The 21922-nt window shown below is 39.9% G+C and overlaps 1 long non-coding RNA gene across 2 annotated transcripts; it reads left to right on the plus strand.

The window, feature by feature from the left end:
- The first annotated feature begins 7481 nt into the window (after positions 1-7481).
- On the plus strand, positions 7482-21350 carry LOC147827848 (uncharacterized). Of its 2 annotated transcripts, none has more exons than XR_015451597.1 (3): positions 7482-7573; positions 10260-10467; positions 19529-21350. It is a non-coding gene; the product is annotated as an uncharacterized LOC147827848 (long non-coding RNA). The 2 variants fall into 2 exon arrangements; XR_015451598.1 differs by having other exon boundaries at positions 10263-10467.
- Positions 21351-21922: the final 572 nt, after the last annotated feature.

Here is a 21922-nt window from a genome sequence, read left to right on the forward strand (position 1 = left end):
AAGTTTTATGCTTTTTGTATTTTTTTTAGGTTTAGTATTCTGTTTAAAATGTGCTGGGTTGCTGAGAGCATATCAGATCTTGGAAAATTTTGAGAATATAAATGGGAATTCTAATGGGGCATAAATGACCAGGAAGGCTTTAGTGAGTGTATCAAGATTCAGTTTTACAACCTAGAGACGTGATTATCCTCACAGCCTGCCTTTCTGAGAACAGCTGAGCATGAAGGCGGAAGAGAACATATGGCACAGCAGTTGGGAACCATCATTTGCATCAGCCCAGCTGCCTGGGAATTTCATAATGGAGTATTTAATTGGGAAGGCCTGGCTGTTACTAAGGGGCCAGGGGACCCATGAGAACATGAAAAAAGTAAAAACAGGAGGGTTTTGTTGTTGTTATTTTAGTCAAAGGAAAGCACAAGAACACTCTCATTCTTCCATCCCAGGTAGTGATGCTCCAGGAAGACAAACAACCTGGGTTAGAGAGAACCAGGCAAACCCAAGTGTGGTAATGGGTGGTGCTGGCTCAGGAGTTAGAAAGAACTTGGGTCAAAAACTGACTGTGACCATGGGACAGCTCCTTTTTCTCTTTGAATCCTGGTTCCTTCATAAAACTGATAATGTCTACTCTGGAGACTTATGATGAGGAAATGAGATAATATAGGAAAAGAGGTCAGTGACTTCACTCAATAATACAAAACTCTGCTTGAAGTTGTAGTAATATAATAACCAAAAACCAGGAGAAGATGGGAATGTCCAACAATAGATCAAACAACTAAATCACAGAGCAACTATATAATTGAATATTATATAACTGCTTATAATTATGTTTTAAAGAATACAATAGAGAAATATTTAACATATGAAGTCATGTGAACAATGCAGGATAAAACACGAATATGATTATGATTTTTAGAAAGTATATACATCAAAGTGTTAACAGTGGTTGTTATTTGGGCTGAGAGATTATAGATGATTTTTGTTTCCTTTATTAATACAAACCAACAAAATTTGTAGTTTTCAAGGTTTTCTATGATGAAAATGAATTGCTTTTATAAGAACATGGAAATGTAATTGAAGATCATAAATAACGGATGTTTTAATGTCAGTGATTGTTAACTTTTTAGTGTATTGTTGTAATTTGCCTTCCCTAAATGTACTTCTGGCTTAGCCCCTGGGAAAATGGCAACAAGCCAGCAGAAACCAAAAATATGTACCTAGATGAATTAAAAAGGTTTTTCTTCACTTGCTTTGGGTGGTTTTGTCTGGCTGGGTGTGCCTTGTTCTGAGAGGAAGTATGTGTCACCAGAAAAGAATTTCAGTCTTTGTAGCGAAAAGATGGCTAGTGGAGAGAGAGAAAAACACTCAGGCATGTTTCTCACAGTTTCTGCTTGACTGTGGTTAAACCAGCTCTCCTTGCTAGGTGGAACGACTCAGAAAAGAGGCACTTCTAGGGACCACCCTGTTGCAGAATGTGTGGGACCTCCCAGTGTTCACAGGGGCCAGCTTGGGTTGACCCCTAGCCTGTATGTAGCCTTGACTTTGCCTTGTGAAAGAGTCACTGCCTCTTTTTGGGCCTCAGTTTCTCGAATGTAAAACTGTATGTATCTGTCATTCTCATTCAAAGTCCCTTGAGGGAGGGACTAAAGGTGCTTCTGTTCTGTATCCATAGGTCAGTTTCTAGCTCAATTAACATCTGTGGCTAAAACAATAAAATTGTTCCAAGTGGCTTTGTAAATATACCATCCATTGTTGGCAATTACATTTGTAAGCATGGCCCTTCAGGTATATTTATTTCTGAGGGAAAAAAATCTAAAGCAAATATAGGAAATACTAAGATCTGATAAATCCAGATGGTCATGGTGAAAAAGTGAATGGAATCACATAATATCCCATTAATCTCTTTGATTTTTGGTTTTCTCATTTAGAAAATAATCTACCTCATTGAATTGTTTTGTCCCTTGAACAAGAGTTATTATGTAAAAGGCTTAGCACATTCGTATTCTCAATAAGTGTTAATATTCTTTCATCAAGAGAAGTGAAAGGTAGCTCTCAGTGGTCTTTTAATGGTAAAATTGGAACTTTTTAATTGAAAGATCAGACCACAGTCATCTGGCTGCCATCCCATAGTGGTTATATCCCATAAAGACATACACTTTTCAACAGAGATAGATTGGATCAGGAAAAGATAGACTATGGCATTGATCTCAACTAATATCCCACGTAATAAATGTTAGAAGCCATCAATGCTAATGTATGAGAGTATAATTGGCTGTGTATTAATTTACCTAACACATGTGCTAGGTATTGTACCAGGAACTAGAAATTAAGGGTTAAGAAGATATAATCTCTACTAGATATATAACAGTGGTAGAGTACTTGCCTAGTATGTATGAGGCCCTGGGTTCAACCCTCAGCACCCCCTTCCCCTCCTCAAAAAAAAAAAAAAAGAAGGAGAAGAATGGCTACAAAGAATTCACTGTCTAATGTAAGAAAGAGAGGGAGGCAGAAACAAATTAGTACAATATAATGCAGTTAATAGGACCAGGGAGGAAGTAAAACATCCACCCACACTTAGCAATAAAATGTAGCTATGTCACTTTAGTAATGAGATCTACAACTGTCATATAACCTCGAAGTTTAGGATATAATAAAAGGTTTTCTTTGCTGAAAACAAAAAGGCATTGGCTAGACAAACGGTGACCTCATTTAGGTTAAAAAAATAAAATGAAGCTAAATATGTGAGTATATATAGAAGCGAATGTAAATGCAGAGTCAAAGTACAGGAAGGGAACACACCAAAGTCTGTTTACTTGGAAAGAGAAGTGGTAGCAGGGTGATGAGAAGGATGTTTCCTTGTTTCCTATATATTTCTGTATCACTGGAAGATTTTAAATCAATGATATAGCCATATATTGCTTATATACTAGTTGTGTTATTATATGTGCACAGAAAATGGAAGGTAGGCAAAACACCAAATATCCATATCTGCTCCTTCATCTGCTTCAGGTACTTTGTTCAGATGTGATAGTCTAAAGGTCCTACCCTAAAACTGCCACTTCCTGACAGTTAAAATCCCAACACCCTTCTCTGCTTCGTTTATTTTCATAGCATTTACTACAAGCTCACATCCTATATATTTTACTTTCTAAAAAAATCTACTATCTCTCCAGCTAGAATGTAGGCTCTGTGAGAGCCAAGTCTAGTGTGTGTTGATTTATTTAGGATGTGAGGCAAGTGCTCCCCAGGCCAACCACTGAATCTATGTAGCAGTGTGTTAGCAGCAATTATTTTGAATGGAGAGATTACAGATGTTTTTCTTTTCTTCTTTCTGCTACTTGGTATCTAATTTTTTATAATGAGCATATATTAATTTTATTATCTAAAAAAAGTTCTATTTAAAAACAAAAGTTGCCTGGAAGATGAGAAAGGAGACTCCACTAGAAGCCACAGTAGAGAGTGTGGCCCGAGCAGGATCCAGGGTAGGTAGCCTGGGGAAACCTCATGGAACACCTGGTAGGGGAGACCAAGTCCCTCCCTTAGGATTCCCTGGGTGCCTCCCCTTTCCAGACAGTGGAATAAATACCAAGTCAGGGGTCACTGATTCACAAAGGGTCTTCTGCCCCGTAGTTTCCCATCCCCAAACAGAGGGCCCAGAAATTTATCCTCATCTGTCCATCCAGCAAATGTGGGTTTTTTTGTTTTTTTTTTTTTTAATCTGGGTTCTACTTAGGTTTCAGCCCATTCTTTGCTGAGCCACTGGCTTCTTGTTTTCTTTGGGAACCAGACTCTTTTTAAGTTGAAGCCATAAAAAGGGTGAAATCCATTACTTGATACTTTGCTATTCAGCTATTCAAGCCATGCCACAGACAGAGGCCCCATGTGCCACTCTCTCATTGTGGGCAGTGGCATCTACACCCAGCACTTTGAATAAAGCACATGTGAAAATGAATGCTCAGGGTTTTTTTCATTCTTTTTTCTTTCTCCATGTTTCCCATCTATTCTGTTTGTAATAGAAAGCCACTGTCTTGAGTGAATGATTGTAGAGACAACAAATCCTCATCTCAGAGTGCTGTCCTTAGAGCAAGGTGGGGAGGTGGTCGTGCTGGTGCAAAAGTTAAGGGACCTGAATTCTCATAATTGCTCTGCTGCTAACTTGCTGCATGATCTTAGTCAAATTGTGTTCACTGTTCCTCAGTTTCTTCCTCTGCAAAATCAAGATCTTCAAAGGGTTTCTGAAGTCCCTGCCCAAGTCAGATTTGTTCAACTGAGGACCAACAGTGACACCTTGTGGTTCCGTTTGAGCCATGCCTTTTTTTCTAGCTGACAGCCTAAGAGAGCCAAGTACCCCCTTGACTTACTCCCCTCCTTGGCTCACCCATCTCACTCAGCACCATCCTAACCTTGTCTCCCACCAAATTCAGAAAAATGCTTCCACCCTTGGTTCACTTCTGGCAGATGTAAAGGTAAAGGTAAAGACCTTGACTCCAAGGTGAAGTTCTGTGCTTCTGTGATAAAGTCTGAGGTTGGATGGGAATGTGAGGATTCCAACCCTAGGCTCTTTGTGGGGCTAGCAGTGCAACTCTATGGAGGAACCTTTGGGCCCCTGGCCAAAGGAGTACAACTGGAGATTTTATTGTTTCCTAGGAATCCTCCTAATTTATAAAATTACCCAACTCCAAATTGCTCTGTGCCTGAGTTTCCCATGCAGGAAAAAAAAAAAGGGAAAAGTTGCTATTTGCACTGCCTTAAACTTGTAGTTTATTCATTCTTTTACTTGCTCATTCATCAAATACTTAATGACCATTTTCCCAATTTCAAGTTCTGAGAACCTACCCATGCCAGCAATGCAAACTTGAGAAGGCACAGTCCCTAGTCTTCAAGAATTTGTTCTGGTCTAATAGAAAGACAGACAGGTAAACCTCCAATTACCATGTAATAAGATACGCCATAAGGTGGACAATGTAGGCACAGAATGGCATAGGGTCCAAGGAACAGACATCTAACTGGGCCTAGGAAGAAAGTGTGACACAGGATGGGACACTGAAGTAGGAATCTTATAAAATGAGTAGAAGTTTACCAAAGGAGGTCCTCTAGGAAAACAAGAGTGGAGATAGACATATAATTTATATCCCTAATCTCAAAAATTTAAATCCCTATATTTTCTTGATCTAATCTAATGCTTTTCCAGATATTACCCCCATTTCCCTGCTTCCTGTTGTAGTCAAACTTTCCAAAAATGCAAAACTCATGCTCTGTTTCCACTTCCTTACTTCCTGTTCAAACTTCAATTTATCCTGACTTTGTTGCTACCCTCGGTGAGTAACTAGCTTGGGCAGGGAAATCAATGATTACCCAAATCCATCAGCTCAGCTTCTCTCTCAGTTACACTTGCTACAATGAGGTAAGTGAAATACCTTTTTTTATCTTGGCTTCTACCACATCCACCCTCCTGGTTATGTTCCTGGCTCCTTCTGCTACTGCTTGGCCTCTCATCTCAGCTGTTCCTACTCTACCCAAGAAGAAAAATTTCCTAGTGCTCAGTCTTGGGCCTTCTTTTTGTTTTTCTACCTAGGGAATCTCACTCATTCTTGTGGTTTTAATATTAAGTGTCAGCTCCTCACTTCACATACTCCAACCTGACCTCTGAAATCCAGACTTCTCAACCACTGAGGCCTTATCTTACATTCTATGTGAAGCTGGGTGCCCTTCCCTGACATTTCTCTTCTTTATATCTGTGTCTTGCTAGACAGAAACTTCCATATGGCCAAATCCATGTTTACTTTCTTCAGTCTCATATGTCTCAAAAGAGTTCTTAGTGAGTACTCAAAAGTTATTTGTTTACTGAATGACCAAGTAAAATTTACATAAGCAAATTATTTCAAATGACAGAATAAATCTGTGGCTTTTCATTGTTCAGTTAGTCCAGTTCAAGTTCAGCCTCATAGTGTGTGATAAAATCAATATTCTAGGGTATGATCTAATTTTTAATTGTTCTTTGATGAAAAATCTCACCCTTTTCTAGTGACCAATTCTCCTCCCCTCATTGTCCACTCTGCTCCACTCAGAGATTTTCCCATTGATTTTCTCACTGATGATCTCAAGCAGAACATTTCATTCATGATTATTTGGGGTGCTTTATGAGTAGCCCTCATAGCAGTTAAGTTTTTTCAGGAAATATTGTGACTACAGCAGACCATGTTCCAGCTTAATGAGTATTTACATTCTGGATGCTTTCGACCAACATGTATGATTCCCAGTATGAGATAGAAACAATGGCCCAGGCTCTGGAAAGGGAAAGCCATTCCTGGCCTCATTCCCAGCATCCTGGAAAATAGAAACTGTGGGCAACATTTGCAGTTTACAGAAAAAAGTGAACCCTCTTTATTGGGGCCCACTCCACCTTGAAGTCCCCAAGGCACAGAGGAGCTCCTGGGAGCTTGAGGATCTGAGAAGCGGAACCTCTTCATCTTTTCTTTGTAGCAGGAGCCTTCAGGCAAGGGGACCATTAGGCACTTGGGAAAGTTGTTTTTAGAATAAACCTCCACTCACATTATTCAGAAAGATTTGGGAATGTTTATAAACAGGCAAACATAACAATGGTCAAGAAATAGTTTTCTCTCCTACATCTTCATCTGGCAACACTGACCAAATCAAACATGATTAGCTTCTGAAATTGAGTTCTAGCCCCTTGTCTGGTAAATTGTATGGCCTTAACCAATCACTTTACCTCTCTGGTCCTTTATTTCCTTCTCTTTAAAGTGGGCAATATAAGGTACTCCCCTAATCACTTGAGGATTAAATCAGATTATACTGCCAAGGGCAGAGCACAATACCTGGTCACCATAGTTCCTTAAAAATGAACACTTTTCTATTCCTTGAAGCAAAGAAAATGCCTAGGAGATAAAGAAATTTTCCCTGAAAAATTTTCTTCTTGACTTCAACCACTTGTGGATGAGTAGTCCAGCAGTGTTGGGCTACAGCATGCGATTTGCAGAACTGCTCAGTTATTCCTGTAGTTTGTTCATCTTCACACCCCTGTAGCCACCACAGTGCCCGCACACATAAACAGTGCATGTACACATGTTTACTGACTTGAAGTAAACTAGACCTGTACTGTAGCTGCTAGCCACAGGTGACTATTAAACATTAAGCACTTGAAATGTAGCTAGTTTAAATTAGTTTTTCTTTAAATATGAAAAACACATCAGATTTTGAAGATTTAGTATAAAAATTTTATTAATAATTTTAAATATTTAGTTAATAATTTGATATTGATTATATGTTGAAATTACAATATTGCATACATCTGGGTAAATAAAATATGTTATTGAAGTTAATTTAGCCTAGTTCCCCCCCCTCACATTTGCAGTACTAGGGATTGAACCCCGGGCACTCTACCAATGAGCTACAGCTACATCCTCAGCCCCTTTTGTTTATTTATTTATTTATTTATTTAATTTTGTTTATTTTTTTTTTTTTTGGAGACAAGGTCTTGCTAAGTTGCCCAGGCTGGTTTTGAAATTGTGATCCTCCTGTTTCAGTCTCCTGAGCTGAAGCTCAGGTGGGATTACAGGTATGCACAACACCTAGTATCCTTCTACTTTTAAAAAATGTGATTACTAGATGCTTTTAAATTATTAGATATTTTTAATGTACAATTTACACATTATATTTCTACTAGGCAGAAATGAACTAGACTACACTACCAACTGGCAGAAATTTCTACTGAATATATCCCAGACTTCTTTCTCTGGGCCTCCTCACTTATAAAAGATGTACAAGTGTGTCACTTCCAGTTAGAGCAGTCTAGGATTTTATAAACTTTAGGCTATATTTCTTACAGAATACTGATTAAATCGCTGCTGTAGGTCAAACAGTTTTATATGAATTGGGATTGACTGTACAATATGTGTAAGAGGGAAGAACAGCTCTCCTCATTTTATAAATGAAAAAAAAAGACCCACAGAAGGTAAGAGACTTGGCTAAGGTGACCTATCTAATAAGTGACAGCGAGACTGGAATCTTTCCCCGACTTGTCCAGTCATGAGAATTATCCAAGTCACATAGGTGATTGTCCCATAAAGTGCATTTCCTTGTTTAGAAGACTCATGTTATCACTGCAGTCATTATAATATTGTATGCAAGAGGTTCCTTGAAGACTGGAGAGGCAGCCTGGGTGCTTGCCAGTGTTGGTAGATCATTGACACCCAGCAGTAAAGGATTGAGGGGCTTCTAAGAAGAGGAGATCAAGAGCCAGGCAAGCAGGGACTGCTGGTAGTTAATTGTTCACTAGCCTCAGAAGATAGGGCTGGGAGGATCAGATGGGAGGTGGAGTGAAACATTGACCAGCTCTGATTTAGATGCAGGAATGTGTGCTAGGGAGGCACAGAAAGGTCAGGGGAACGCTCGGCACCTGAGACAGCTCCCATGGGCAAAATTCCTCTCCCAGAGAACCGGAGAGGAAAGGCAATGCACTCAGAGGGGAGGAAAGAGCCTCTGGCCCCAAAGTGCATTTATTTTGCCAGCTCCTACAACCATTTCCAGGACCTGCTGGAGAGAAAAAATAGTGAGGTCATGTTTGGCTCTTTCAACCTACCATACTCTACTAAATTTTGGAAAGCAGGGATCAGGGAGTGAGGAATAGGATAAACAAAGAAGAACAAATAAGATACTGCCTTTGCCTCAGAGCCAAACTGGAAAATGCAATAACTGGCCTTGAAGGCCCTTAGACCCGGGTTCAAGTCTTGGTTCCACTTAGCTATGTAATCCTAGGCAAGTCAATTGCTCTCAAAAGTCTCAGTTTACTCAACTGGAAATGAAAAGTAATAAAACTTTCCTTCAAGTGATGTTATAGTGATTATATGACTTTGAGAAAGCTCCTGGCTCCTAGTTCAACAATGTTGAACTGAAAAGTAAGAAAGACAATACCATCCTTTGAAAATCTCCAAGACCTCCCCAAACCCCCAGGGAAAGGTTCGAACTTCCCTCCCTCTTCAGTCTGGATCCAGCTCATCCTCTCAGCTACCCTCTCGCTCCTAGCCTCCCCACCCTCACCCCTCCCCTGGCACTTCTGATCTGTGACACTTCTAGAACCAGTATCCTGGATGCAGGGGTTCGGTGTTCATTCCTTAGCATGTTTTGAAATTATTAAGTCACCTAGGGGAGATGACCTTTCAAAAGCCCTCCCGTAACACAGCACACCAAGTTGCCTTAACCCTTTGCTAGGCTTAGCTCTTAGTGGAGTGTGGCTGTGCTTGCTCACTGCTTGACAGGGACTATGTTGCATTTCTCTTAAAACACAAAACAAAAATTTCCTGGCTGACTGCCTGGTTTCTGTTATTTAGACCCAGATTAAATTTCTCTTGGACTGGTTTATAAAGCCCATGGATCTGGACTGAAAAGTGATTTATATTTTCTCTTGGCAAGAAATTATCCAAGTGAGCATTGCCTTGAGAAATAAATGTTTAGCTAAAGTTTATGTGGGGTGTGTGTGTGTGTGTGTGTGTGTGTGTGTGTGTCTGTATATTCCTGGGTCTGGTCAGGTTGATAAGCTTCCTCTCATTGGTTGACAAGCTTCAGCAGTAGAAAATGAAGAGCAAGGAAAAAGTTTTACAAGTATGCCAACTTTAACAGTAATAGGGTTGTTTGAGTTTCAAATTTGATTCTGAACTCCCAGGAAATCAAGGCAAAAAAGAAAACCAAATCAGGCATGCAGCTGTCATTGTCAGAAAGGAGGGTCCTTTTGCCCTTCTTGGGTTTGTTAAGAGCATTACAATGACTATCTTTCTGAATACTTACTGCAGGCTGGCAGCATGTTTAGTGTTTGCACCAACCACTCAAACTAGGTTTTTATTTTAAAGCTGAGAAAATCAGACTCACAGAGGTGAAGACTTCCATAAGACTTTCCAGCTTAGAGGAGTTGGAACCTGAATTATTATCTAAGTATGTCAGCCTCTAGCTACTAACCTAACCTGTTTTCTCACCCTATGACAAACCTGTCATTAGCAATGTTTTGAAGGCAAATATACTACTTTGATGGTTGTTTGACCTTCAAGTAGAAATTTTTGAACTTTGGGGTTTGCTTGGTGTCATGTTCAAATGGGAAATTATTTGAGTGATTGAGGCCTGGAGCTTTGCCTCATCCCGTTTCCTATTAATAAACAAATAAAATTGAATATATATTGAGTCCACCATTTACCTTGTTAAAATTCACAGAAACTTTCTAACATAGAGTCTTAATAAAGGGTGTTGTTTACCAGTAGCAGGAACCACATGAAGAGTTTAATAAAGGGGGACCAGCATTATAAAGAAGGTGATGTACCTGAAGGAGCTCACATGTAAGACATACAGCCAGGCTTCATAAGAGACCTGAAAAGCAGAAGCTGGAAAGTCAGAACCCTGATTGGAGCTACTTCTCAAGGGTGTACCATCTCTCCATCCTGCGCCTCTCTGCACTTCCATGTTAAGGTGAGCTGCCTTGTTTCCCAGTACAAAGATCTCCATTTGAGTTACACTTCTAGATTTTGACTGATAAATTTGGAAAAAGGTCCAGGCATTCATAGTTCAGCATTCTTCCCTCCCTTTCTCTTTTGGAGGCCTTCAGCCATCAATCTCTCTCCCTCCCTCCATCTATGCAGGACAGCCTCCAGCTATTCAGGGTTGTTCACAAAAAATCTGTTTCATTATAGATCAGCATTGCTATGCTTGACCATATTTATCTACACAAAGCTGACGTGTTGCTACTCCTCTGCCATAATTTCTTCCATCCCTTAATGAGGAAAGGGGAGTCTACTTATCAAGGTCCCTCAACCTTGAACAAGTAGCCAGATAGGGCTACCAGACATAGTCTCACCCCACCTCCCAGACCAAGAATTAACAGAGCCTCTGGATTCTATTCTCAAATTCTTTTTGAGTTTTCTGACTGACCCAGCTTGGGTTGGTTCACCATCAGCCTAGTCAGCTCTGTCAGAGGCCTGGAGCCACATAATACAAACAAGAAAGAGAATGGACAGAGGAAAAGAATCAGGGCTAAGTATATACCTCAGGGTTTCTAATACAGGTAGGTATTTTCCTCTCACTTTAACTGCATCTTAGGGAGGAAACAACCTCACAGCAAATGTCTGAGCTGAAATTCATACCTAGGTCCAATTGAGCTTAAGGCCATGTTCTTATCACAGAATTATGAGGTCCTGGGCCAGGCATTTTCCAGTTGACATTAAATAGATGCATGACATCATAAGTTATTTCAACAGTACTACTGGTAGCAAGGCAGAGTTAAGATATTATCTTCCTGCTCTAGTAACATCTTTTCCTTTCACTTTCTGGACTACCCAAGATTGTGCGACTGCAGAGACTAATAGAAAGTCTACTGTATATGGTCCAGGAAGTTTCCAGATATAAGCTTCATGTCCTTAAATCACTTAAACTCTTTGGTCATCATTTAGATTTTCCATTAATTTAACAAATGTATAAATTAACATATAATGTATATTCTTAATATATTAAGACATAGATATACTGCATATTTCATATGTATTTATATAGGATACATATATTTTATTAGTATATCAATAGATATATTGGATATATACCACATGCCAGGCACTTAGAAACACAAATCCTACCAGATCCTCAGCTCCTATTATGAGAAGTTCAAATTTAAACTACACTGAGGCTGAGGGTTTTCAGGACACGTGGAAGTGGCAGCAACAGGCAGCTCCTCCCCTCCCTCAGTACCTTGCATCATTTCCCTGGAGATGAAGTACATTCTTTATGGTTTACCAGTTGGTTATGTCCCCAGTGTGTTTCCTACAAGACCTGGTAGCTAGCTAAGGCAGTGCCAAGGAAAATTATAATCACTGCTGGTCTGTAGCAGCTTAGTGTGTCTGGGGCAAACCAACCACCTTGGATCTTCAAGTGCCAGCTGTGTCTTTGGAATTTGTGGTTTTAAGGTTGCATTGAGCAAGAGGACAACAAATTTTTCAGGCAGCTGGAGGTTTGTGAGCCACACTTCATGGAAAAGTATTATGAATCATTGGCTGCTAGGCTGGTAAAGAACTTGCTGACCAGAACAGGGTTGGTTATTTCAATATGAACAGCAGCATATCAGCCAGATTCCTAGGGTAAATGTTATCCACCCAACCAAGTCCAGATCATATCAGTCTCCTGGTTTGCTTTTTCCAAGAGATTTAAAGGCTTTAAGAATTTAAGTTGGTCATGGTAGTACACATTTGTAATCCTAGCACTTGGGAGGCTGAGTCAGGAGGATTGCCACACGTTCTAGGCTACATTGGGCTACCTAGTGTGTTCAAGACCAGCCTGAAACACATGGTGAGACCCTGTCTCAAAAAAAAAAAATTAATGACTTCTTTTGCAATGATAACCAAAAAGAACCTACATATTACAACTCAAATTATGGCTGGCCCATGAGGGGTATAAAATAAAATCCACTTTCCTAACCAGACTTGAGCATAATTATGTGTTATCCCAACCACTGGGTTTCCCAGTGATGATTTAGTAAATTATAGAAAATCAGGACAAATAACAACGAAAGTAAACAAGTAAACTAAATAACAATGACCTTTTGCTAAAGCATGTGTGATTTCTTTGGAGCTGGGAGTGGGTGTTCCTAATTTTATTCCTATTGCTCTATAACAACATGAAAAATTTACAGGATAGTTTAACTTTTATCCCAAAATAGAGAGTGGATTTTCATTTTTTAAAAACTAACTATACAAATAATATTAGAAATAATATAATAATAGAAATATCTCTGAGATGTCTAAGCATCCAAACATTCTCAACACATATGGGTGAGGCTGAGGGGAAACAGGTACATTTATACATTGGAGGTGGGAATAAAAAATGATACAACCCCCTGGAAAGTGATGTTCCAATACTTTCTAAAATATAAATTTATATGCACTTTGTTCAACAAATTGGTCTCTAGGAATTATCCTTCAAATGTTCTCACATCGTAAGATGCAACATGTATATTATTGTTATCATTGTAGCATTGTTTATAATAGGAAAAGATTAAAAGACAATGTAAGTGGCAATCAGTACAGCTTGGACTCTCCATAGAGTGGGCCATGGCACTGGTTATCAGCAACAGAGAGTGAGGCAGCTGAATTCTAAATGGAAAATTGCCAAGATATATCCATGAGTAGAAAAAGCAAAGGGTAGAACACTGAATAAAATTCATATTACTAATTACTAATAATATTAGTAATCACACTCATTATATCCTAGCATGTACTAATATAATGAAATAATAGAATGTAGTAGATGACATTTGTAATAGTGTAGTATATGTACATGTTTGTGTGTATATACTTACAGTGTGGATATTTATATATCTATATATAATGTTGTATAGGCATAACAAAATCTATGAAAAGAAAAGCTCTAATATTAAGGCGATCCTTTTTGTGTTTTGAACATGGGGTGGGAAACTAGGCAAATGACATGGACAAGGGTATGACTAATACTATCAACAGAGTATCTTTTGAGAATTTTTGATCTGAGTGAATCTATAGCCTATTCAAAAATTGAAATAAACACATAATTTAAAAAATAACAACAATGTGATAAATGTTAGAAAGGAGAAGCCCAGGGTCCTATAGGAATGGACAATAGGAGAAATAATTTAATCTATGGAGACTGGAAGGTGCCCCTTCAGAAGTAACTTTTAAATTGGAACTGGAAGAACAAATAAGCAAAGAGGCAGATGGGTGATGAAGGGCTGTCCAGAACAACTTCCCTGGTAGGGAAAGAGTTTCCCATTCAAGATGCAAAAACAAATACAGGATGATTGGAGTACAGAAAGCAAGGAGTCAAGGGATAGGGGAAGCAGTTGCTGAAAGCAAATGAGGGGGCAGAGGACCAAGCTATGCTGAAAATGTCTGGACTTCATCCTAAGGGCAGTGGGAAGCCACTGAAGGGGCTGAAGCAGGAATGTGTTGGGATCAAGGTTATGTTTCGAATAGAATGCTCGGAGCCTATGAAGAGAAATGACTGGAAGGAGCAAAAGTGGATGTTGACAACTCACATATCTGACAAACCACTTTGCAAGGCTGGCAGTTTCTTATAAAGTTAAACATACACCTACCCTTCGACCCAGCAGCTTCATTCTTGGATATTTAGCCAAGTTAAATGAAAACATATGGTCACAAAAATATTTGTATAAGAATTTTATAGCAGCCACGTTCATAGGAACAAAATTTATGCTGAAAAAAATCCCAAAATTTCTATCAAAAGATGAGTTAATTAGCAAATTGTGGTGTATTTATACCATGGGATACCACTCACTAAGAAAAAGGAAAAGAATTCCTGATACTTGTAACATGGATGATTCTTAAATCTGTGAAAAACAACTGGCACCAATATTTCTACACTATAGATTTCCATTGATATGAATGCAATCATGTACAAAAAATACACAATAATAATAGAAATCAGAAGGTAGTTGCTTGGGGGAAAGGGACATTGACTGCAAAGAAAAATTTACGTTCTGGGGCAATGGAAATGTTTTATATCCTGTACATGGCAGTTACACAGGGCATACAGATGGCAAAGCTCACAAAAGGAATGACTAGACGTGTGTTCTTTATTGTATGTCAGGTTTACCTCATTTTTTTAAGAAAGTAGTGAATATGGAGAAAAATAGGAGGTGATTTCAATAATCCAGGAAAAGGGTATGGTACCCAGTTGCCATATTATGGGAATCAAATAATATGAATATGGGAGCAAAGTAGAAAGTTTCATGCAAACCATAGACTTTATGCAAAATGTGAAGTTCTGTAAAAGTGAGGACTGAGCCTAACTTAACCCATATCAAATTTTGGAAGTGAAGTGGACCTCCAAAATTGCCCTGATGCAGTCCGACTTATTTGCAGTGAAGGGCTTGAGGGTAATTAATCACGATCTTCTTGTTGGTTTGTCACAGTTTGTCAGGAAATGGATCCAGTGACTCCTGAGATTCATCAGAATACTTGACCTTGGGGCAAAAGGGAGGAGGGGCAGGAGCTGCTTTTTCTGGGGGTAGTTTTCTACTGAAAATTGGGCTTTCCCAAACAAAAAAATGCATTCAGCTGCTGGCCTTCGGGCCTTGAATTTATTTTTTTGAATAATTAGGGCTCGAAGGATATAGCAAAAAGGAAGCAGATTGTCAGTTCCTGAGGCAGGGACCCTAATGATCAGTGACACAGGGCCACCCAGGGTTCAGGAGAACTAGCTGGGAGCTGAGAGTATGTGGGAAATACACGTAGGCTGCCTGCAAGCATTGGCCTCTGAGTGCAGACAGGTTTAGAAAAGTAACTGTGCGGAAATCAGTCAAATCAATCAAAAGCCTCATGAGTAGCTGGTCACTCATTATTGAACTGAATTCAACTTTTTAAATGCATTTTTAATGTTAATAAGTCTCTAGTTGTTTATTTTAATTTAATGTTTATTTTGTTTTCTCACAATCACTTTGAATGAATGGACACAGCTAGATCCTTCCTGTCCACACTAGTGGATATTAAATGCCTGGCACCGTACTTGAACTCCTCAGTCACGGAGAGAAGACATTCCTGCGTGAACCAGGCCCTTGAAGATCTTCCCAGTGGCAGTGGATATTTTTATTCTCTGGTGTCTGTCAACCAATCTCTGTCTTCCTCAGGGTTGATCTCTGCCCTGGTTTCTGTTGGTGTGATGCAGGTCCCACCTGTCACTTCGAAAGTGGTCAGCATCACATACACACACACACACACACACACACACACACACACACACACAATCTGAGGATGGGCAACCGATTCAGGCTCAGCCTACAGGGTGGGCCTCCTTTGAATTGTGACCCTCAGGAGAGGACTACAAGGACGTGGAAGTGGTGGGTGGTTATCCATGCAATCTCCAAAAATCGTTTTTTCAAAAGTAGCAGGGCTGGCAGGCTGACCACAGTCCTCTTGCCAAGATGCTACTATTGTGCTTCATTGTCCTGGTGCATTCATTGATTCTCCCTTAATATCCACCCATTTCTAAGATTAATTCTCCCTACTCTACAAGTTCCCTTTTATTTAAGTTAACTAGAGTCTGTTTTCATTGCTGACACCCAAGATAGTGCACAATAATAAAATAAGAATTTTTTTCTTATCTGAAGACTTCAGAACAATGCTCTCAAGCAGTATCTCAGACTCTGAGATCCAAGGCTTTACTGGTGACAATGGAAGGATATGTAGATGAGGGAAATGTGACCAGGATAAGAAGGGAGAAGAGAAAGTCTAGCATATTTCGCATCTACCATAATTCTAGGACAGAAGATACAGTGGTGATGATCAACATAGGCAGAACAGATGCCAGGAGCCAAGCTGAGCATCTGCCCAGCTACCTACTGGTAGCAACACAAGGAAGGAGTGCTTCCACAGGGAAGGGGAAAACTGAGGTTTAGTGAGGCTGGGATGGCGAACCCTTTCGAGCTTTCAATGATAACAACACCCAGCTGCAGCACGAGTGTCACAGGTTCTCCATCACTGCCCTCGCCTATCATGAGATGGCCTGAGCGTGAGTTGGTTGCCCACCTCAGATTGTGTTGCTGTGTGTCTCTGTGCGTGTGTGTGCTCCTGTTCATTTTTGATATGCCAGATGAGTTCTACCTCACACCAGCAGACGCCGCCACAAAAATCAACCCTTAAAGGCAGAGACTGGCTGACAGACAAAGAGCAGAGAATAAAAATATGTACTATAGCTCAGAAGAGGATCTTCCTTCTGGAGGAGGAAAAACAAAGTAGAAAACTCTCCCAAGCCCATGAAAAGGAGAGCTGATCAAAGCCTGTTTTGATTTAAGTGAAATAGGTTCAGCTTGAGTGTAAATTTGAGACTCTGTTTGCTTATGTCACACTCTGTTTTTCAAATTACTTTCATATGTCCTGTTTCATTTATTTCTCCCACTTCTGGATGGGAAAACTGAGGCCCAGGACTCCAGTGACACATTCACGGTCACGTGGTTAATTATCATCAGAGTCAAGGTGCAAACCCCTGTCAGTCACTGCATCCCACTACTTTGTTCAGAGCACAAGAATTATTACTGCACTAACTGAGTTTAGCAAGGTTGCTTGGATTGATTCACTATGATGATTTGATTTAGTGCCTGGAATTATTTGGGTAAATATTAGTCTCACATCTCTTTGCAGATATATTCACTCACTCTTGAGGTTTTTTCCTTGCATTCCACTTTTCATTCCCCTCCATTCCTCCCTCCTCCTTTTTACTCTCTCTCTCTCTCTCTCTCTCTCTCTCTCTCTCTCTCTCTCTCTCTCTCTCTCAGCAGGGTGTCACTATGTAGTTCAGGCTGGGCTTAAACTTATGGCAATCCTCCTGCCTCAGCCTCCTGAGTGCTGGGATCACAGGCATGAGCCACCACGCCTGGCTCTCTTTTCTTCTTTTTTCCTCTACTCACAAAAACATTTGTCTTACATAAGGTTGTTATCATGTGACTGAGTAGCTGTACTAAGAAGAATCTTTTGAGCTCCTGGAAGCAGAATATTTTCATTGTTTGGATTGTTTTGCCAGGCTAGTGAAAAATACTCTGAGGTCCCCTTATCTCCAGCCAACTAGAGGATGCCTCCAAGTTTTTTTTTTTCCTTCCCCAGGCTGATTTCTTACAAATGCATGCAGAAGGTCACTCCCAGGTCCCCAAGATAGTGGTGGGTAATCAATCACATTCGGGACATCAGCATCACAGCAGATAATCTCCTGAATGGGAGGACTGGAGGAAGGAGAAAGGGGCCCTAAACTGTCCCCAGATTGTGTGCTTAGCAAGGGTGATCTGATGGATGGTTTTTTCAAGATGTTCCCTGGAACAGTCAGGAGTGTATTCTAGCTCCAGCAGCCATTCTTCCTTCCTGGATTTTGACTTGAAGCAAATAAATACACACAAATGTAAAGGCTCTGATACTTCTCAGATAATCTGATTCAGCATCCAATAAGAAGTGTGTTTAATAGCTTCAAGGAATGGGTCTACATGGGACCCAGCAATAACTAACCCTTGCAAAAAAAAAAAAAAAAAAAGGCTGAAAGAACTCCCATCCTCGGTTTGCCAGGGACAGGCTTGTGAGCTTGATTAAATTACCTAAATTCTCTAGTTTTCAACTTTTTCAACCATAAAATAATGAACTACTTTATTCTTTCAACAAATGTTTATTAAGCATCTACTTTGTGATAGATCTTATGCTAGAAACTGAAAAATGTATTTGTTTGTTGCTTGTTTGCTTGTTTGTTTGTTTGGGGTTTTTTGTTTGTTTGGTTTTTGTTTTTTGAGACACGGTCTTGCTAAGTAGTTCAGGCTGGCCTTGAACTCATTATGTAGCCCAGGCAGGCTTTGAACTCAACTCGTGGCAATCCTCTTGCCTCAGCCTCGAGTGCTGAGATTACAGGCATGCACCACCGCCCCCCACCCCAGCTGAAAAACATTTTTAAAGGATAGGCACAGTACCTGTTTCAGGTCTCTAAATTATGGAGGGCATAGATGTGTCATAAGAGAAAATAACTTAATTTTTTAAAGTGATATAAGGGTATTTTATTCAAAGTGCTATGGAAGGACAGAGGGCAAAGCAACTCCACATGGGAGCTTCTCTTTAGGATTCTTTCCAGCCTTAAATTAAATTAGGGTTTAGGGTTGGTTGGTTTGTTTTGTTTTCCTCTTCTTTCACATTAATATTTTTCTTCAATAGTTGTTTCCAAATCATTGTTATCATTCTTTACCACTACCAATTATTGTATCCCATACATTTTAATTGTCCTGACAACATAAAAATTATGTATTATGATCACTATTTTTATATAGAAACATTGAAGCCCAGAGAGGTTAAACAACTTACCCAAGCTCACATAATTAAAAGTTATAGAACAGGGATTTGAACCTCCTCCTGTCAACTCCAAAGCTTATGCTCTTTCTGTTCTACTACATGATCCTCTTCCAGTGTATGCAGCCACTCAGAATCAGCAACATAATTTGTAGGACCATGTGTGAAATAAAAATATGGAACTTTTTTTTCTAAAATTATTAAAAATTTCAAAATAGTAACAGCAGAGCATGAAGGAAAATACAAGGCCTTTCTAAGCATGGGGTCCTGAATTACTGACCAGGTTACACACTCATGAAGCTGGACTGGCCAGCCACAATTCACTTGGCAAATGACATCTTCCATCAACGAGGAAAAGCATCATAACAATTTGCAGGCCCAGATCAGAGTGCCAGACTCTTCAGTGTTTCACATGCAGGTTTTCTGGAATTACCCAGGGGTTTCTGTATGTACTGCCTGGGCAGGGATCATATGGTAGTTTTACCAGAGTAGCCCTGGGTCCTTGACCTAAGCATCGCAGGCAAAAGGACATCTAGGTAAAAGTACATAGTCTTGAGCTGATAAGAGTTTTTGATCATATCTTTACCTTAAATCTTGAACACAAGGAGGGCTACATTAATGCAGTACACACAGAACATATCCAAAAGTCTTCTTGATGAAGGTCTATTTTTTTTTTTTTGGTACAGGAGATTGAAATAGGGTCCTTGCGCTTGCAAGGCAGGTGTTGGAACCACTGAGCTAAATCCCTGGCCCATGAAGGTCTATTTTCAAGTCACAGACCAAGACTTGTACAGGATGGTAGAAGAAAATCTTCTGGATTAGAAACCTCCTTCCCGCAGCATGCAAGATGCTCCTATCAACCTGGTGAGAGGATCATTTTGACCAATGATTCTTACCCAGTGGTATTCAATCTTCTGAGGCCACAGAGCCCTTCTGTGGTAAGTGCAGACCACCTCCCCAGAAAAACAACTATGTATATTAAAAATATTTCTGTTAACAATTGTAGGCTCCCTGCAATTTCTCCAGGTGTTTAAACACCCTGTCTTAGATCATGGCTCCCTTAACCATAGAATCCTACAATGTTAGTACCAGACAAACTTAGAAATTATTCCTGAGGGAGTGAAACCTGAGGTCATTTGGGATAATAAATTGTTCTGCACATTTTTAAATACCTACTCCCCTGATTGTTGACTCTACCCTTGAACTATCTGGCCCACACTTAATCTGCTCTATCTAAACACTGTAGCTCAGTGGAGCAAGGTAATACTACAGTGTGCCAGGGTGTTGGTGAATCTTTGTGGAGCACCTGGACAAGACAAGGTGTTAGGCTCAGGAACAGTTCTTCTCCTTGAGATGCTCAGAGATGTCTAGGAGAGAAACACACAACAACACTAATGTCACGTGACACATGCAGTTACAGATGTTTGGACGGGATTTAGTGGTAACCTAAAGGGCACTTTCAGCTCAGTGGGATCACGTGAGGCTCCTAGAAGACAAAACACTTACACAGGTACTTGAGTGAGCAGAAGGAACATGGAGGATAAGAGTCTTCTGGTTGAGAGGACCAGCATCTGCGAAGGCAGAGAAGGGTGAAAAGGCATAAGGACACGAGCAGTGGGCAGGGGGCTGGCTAGAGCATAGGGTGTGCATGAGAAGAGGGGTGGTGAAGCTGGGAAGAAGGGAAGAACTGAATCATGGGTATCACACCAAGAGGTTTGGACATAAAGAAGAATGTCCACCTGTGTGATGAATTAAAAAGTCCTTTCTTGGGATTGGGCAAGGAGGCCAGATATCCATCTGCCCCTGGTGGACTTTTTGGGTTAGAGGTAGGAGTGAGTGGAAGAGGGACACCCTGTCACCACTCTCTTGAAACATTGGCCACTGCTGCCAGTATGTGATGGTGTGTGCTTTTACTCTTAGCTACTTAGGAGGCCGAGGCAGGATTGCAAGTCTGCTTGGGCAACTTAGACCCTGTCTCAAAATAAAATTTGAAAAAGGCCTGGATATATAGTTCAGCACTCTCTGGCTTCAGTCCAAATAACTAGGTAAGTAATCATCCAGTATTAAACTAACCAACACAGGAAGCCCCTGTAAAGCATTCAGAAATGACAAGCAGTCAGCCTAAAATACTTCTATAAGATGTCATGAGGACTACTCTTCTCCACTAAAAGAGAGCTAAACGGGAAGAGTCTTTCTCAAAATCGTTCTCTTAATATATTGATGTGTTTCCCCTTCAGAGCCTTACATTTTGCACTCACTCTTAAAATAGAGCCAGGTTAGCCATAGCAGGAGGTGCTGGCAGAGGAAATGTCAATCAGGAGGAGAAAACGGCTCCAGAAAAGCATAAGGGGAATGTTTCATGTCATTACTTCTCAGGATTCCTAGGAACAGGGGTACTAAGAAGTGCTGGTAAGAAGTGTTTTCTCCTAAGCAAAAACATAAATGAAATAAAACCTAATTTCTGGGGACAATCAACTGTATTAAATTGCTATCCCTCCTGAAGCTGCTCTTCCTCTATTCACCACTAGGTGTCAGGAGAATCTTGTTTTAAAAGAAACAACTTAAAATGCTGACCCCCCAAAAGGATAATTTTCCCGGTGTTCAAATTTCTCAGTAAAAATATTTTTAACAAGAGGAAGTATGGCAACAGCCTGTAACTTACCTCTTGAGTAACATATCTCTTGAGTTACAAAATGGTTATAATTCCTCAGTCTAACTGCAAAAACGATGGGTTTTATAGAATCATAACAAATAGATTTTTGTTGAAATGTTTGTGGTCAATGTATGTCTTGCAGGAAATTCCATTGTGTTTACACTATTTATTTAATAGAAATAATCTCTGCGATTATTTGCATTTATTTCTGAAGGAGGATGTTTTCCCTTCCTCAGAATAAGTTCAGGAAATGGGTGAAATGTTCAGGAAGTTAGCTAAATGCTGATGTAAATCTAAGAGGAAGGTCTGTTGTTTAAAAAAGAGGGGTTGCAAAAAAACCTAGGAAGTGATTTTCTTGCTCACTTATGGAAAATGTTATACAGAATTTCTGATTTAAAAGGAAGAGGACTATGAAAAACGTGTGCAC

This window comes from Heterocephalus glaber, unplaced genomic scaffold (assembly GCF_053883595.1).
Source record: "Heterocephalus glaber isolate CG9 unplaced genomic scaffold, H.glaber_assembly_v1.0 deba00001429, whole genome shotgun sequence".
Lineage (NCBI taxonomy): Eukaryota > Metazoa > Chordata > Mammalia > Rodentia > Bathyergidae > Heterocephalus > Heterocephalus glaber.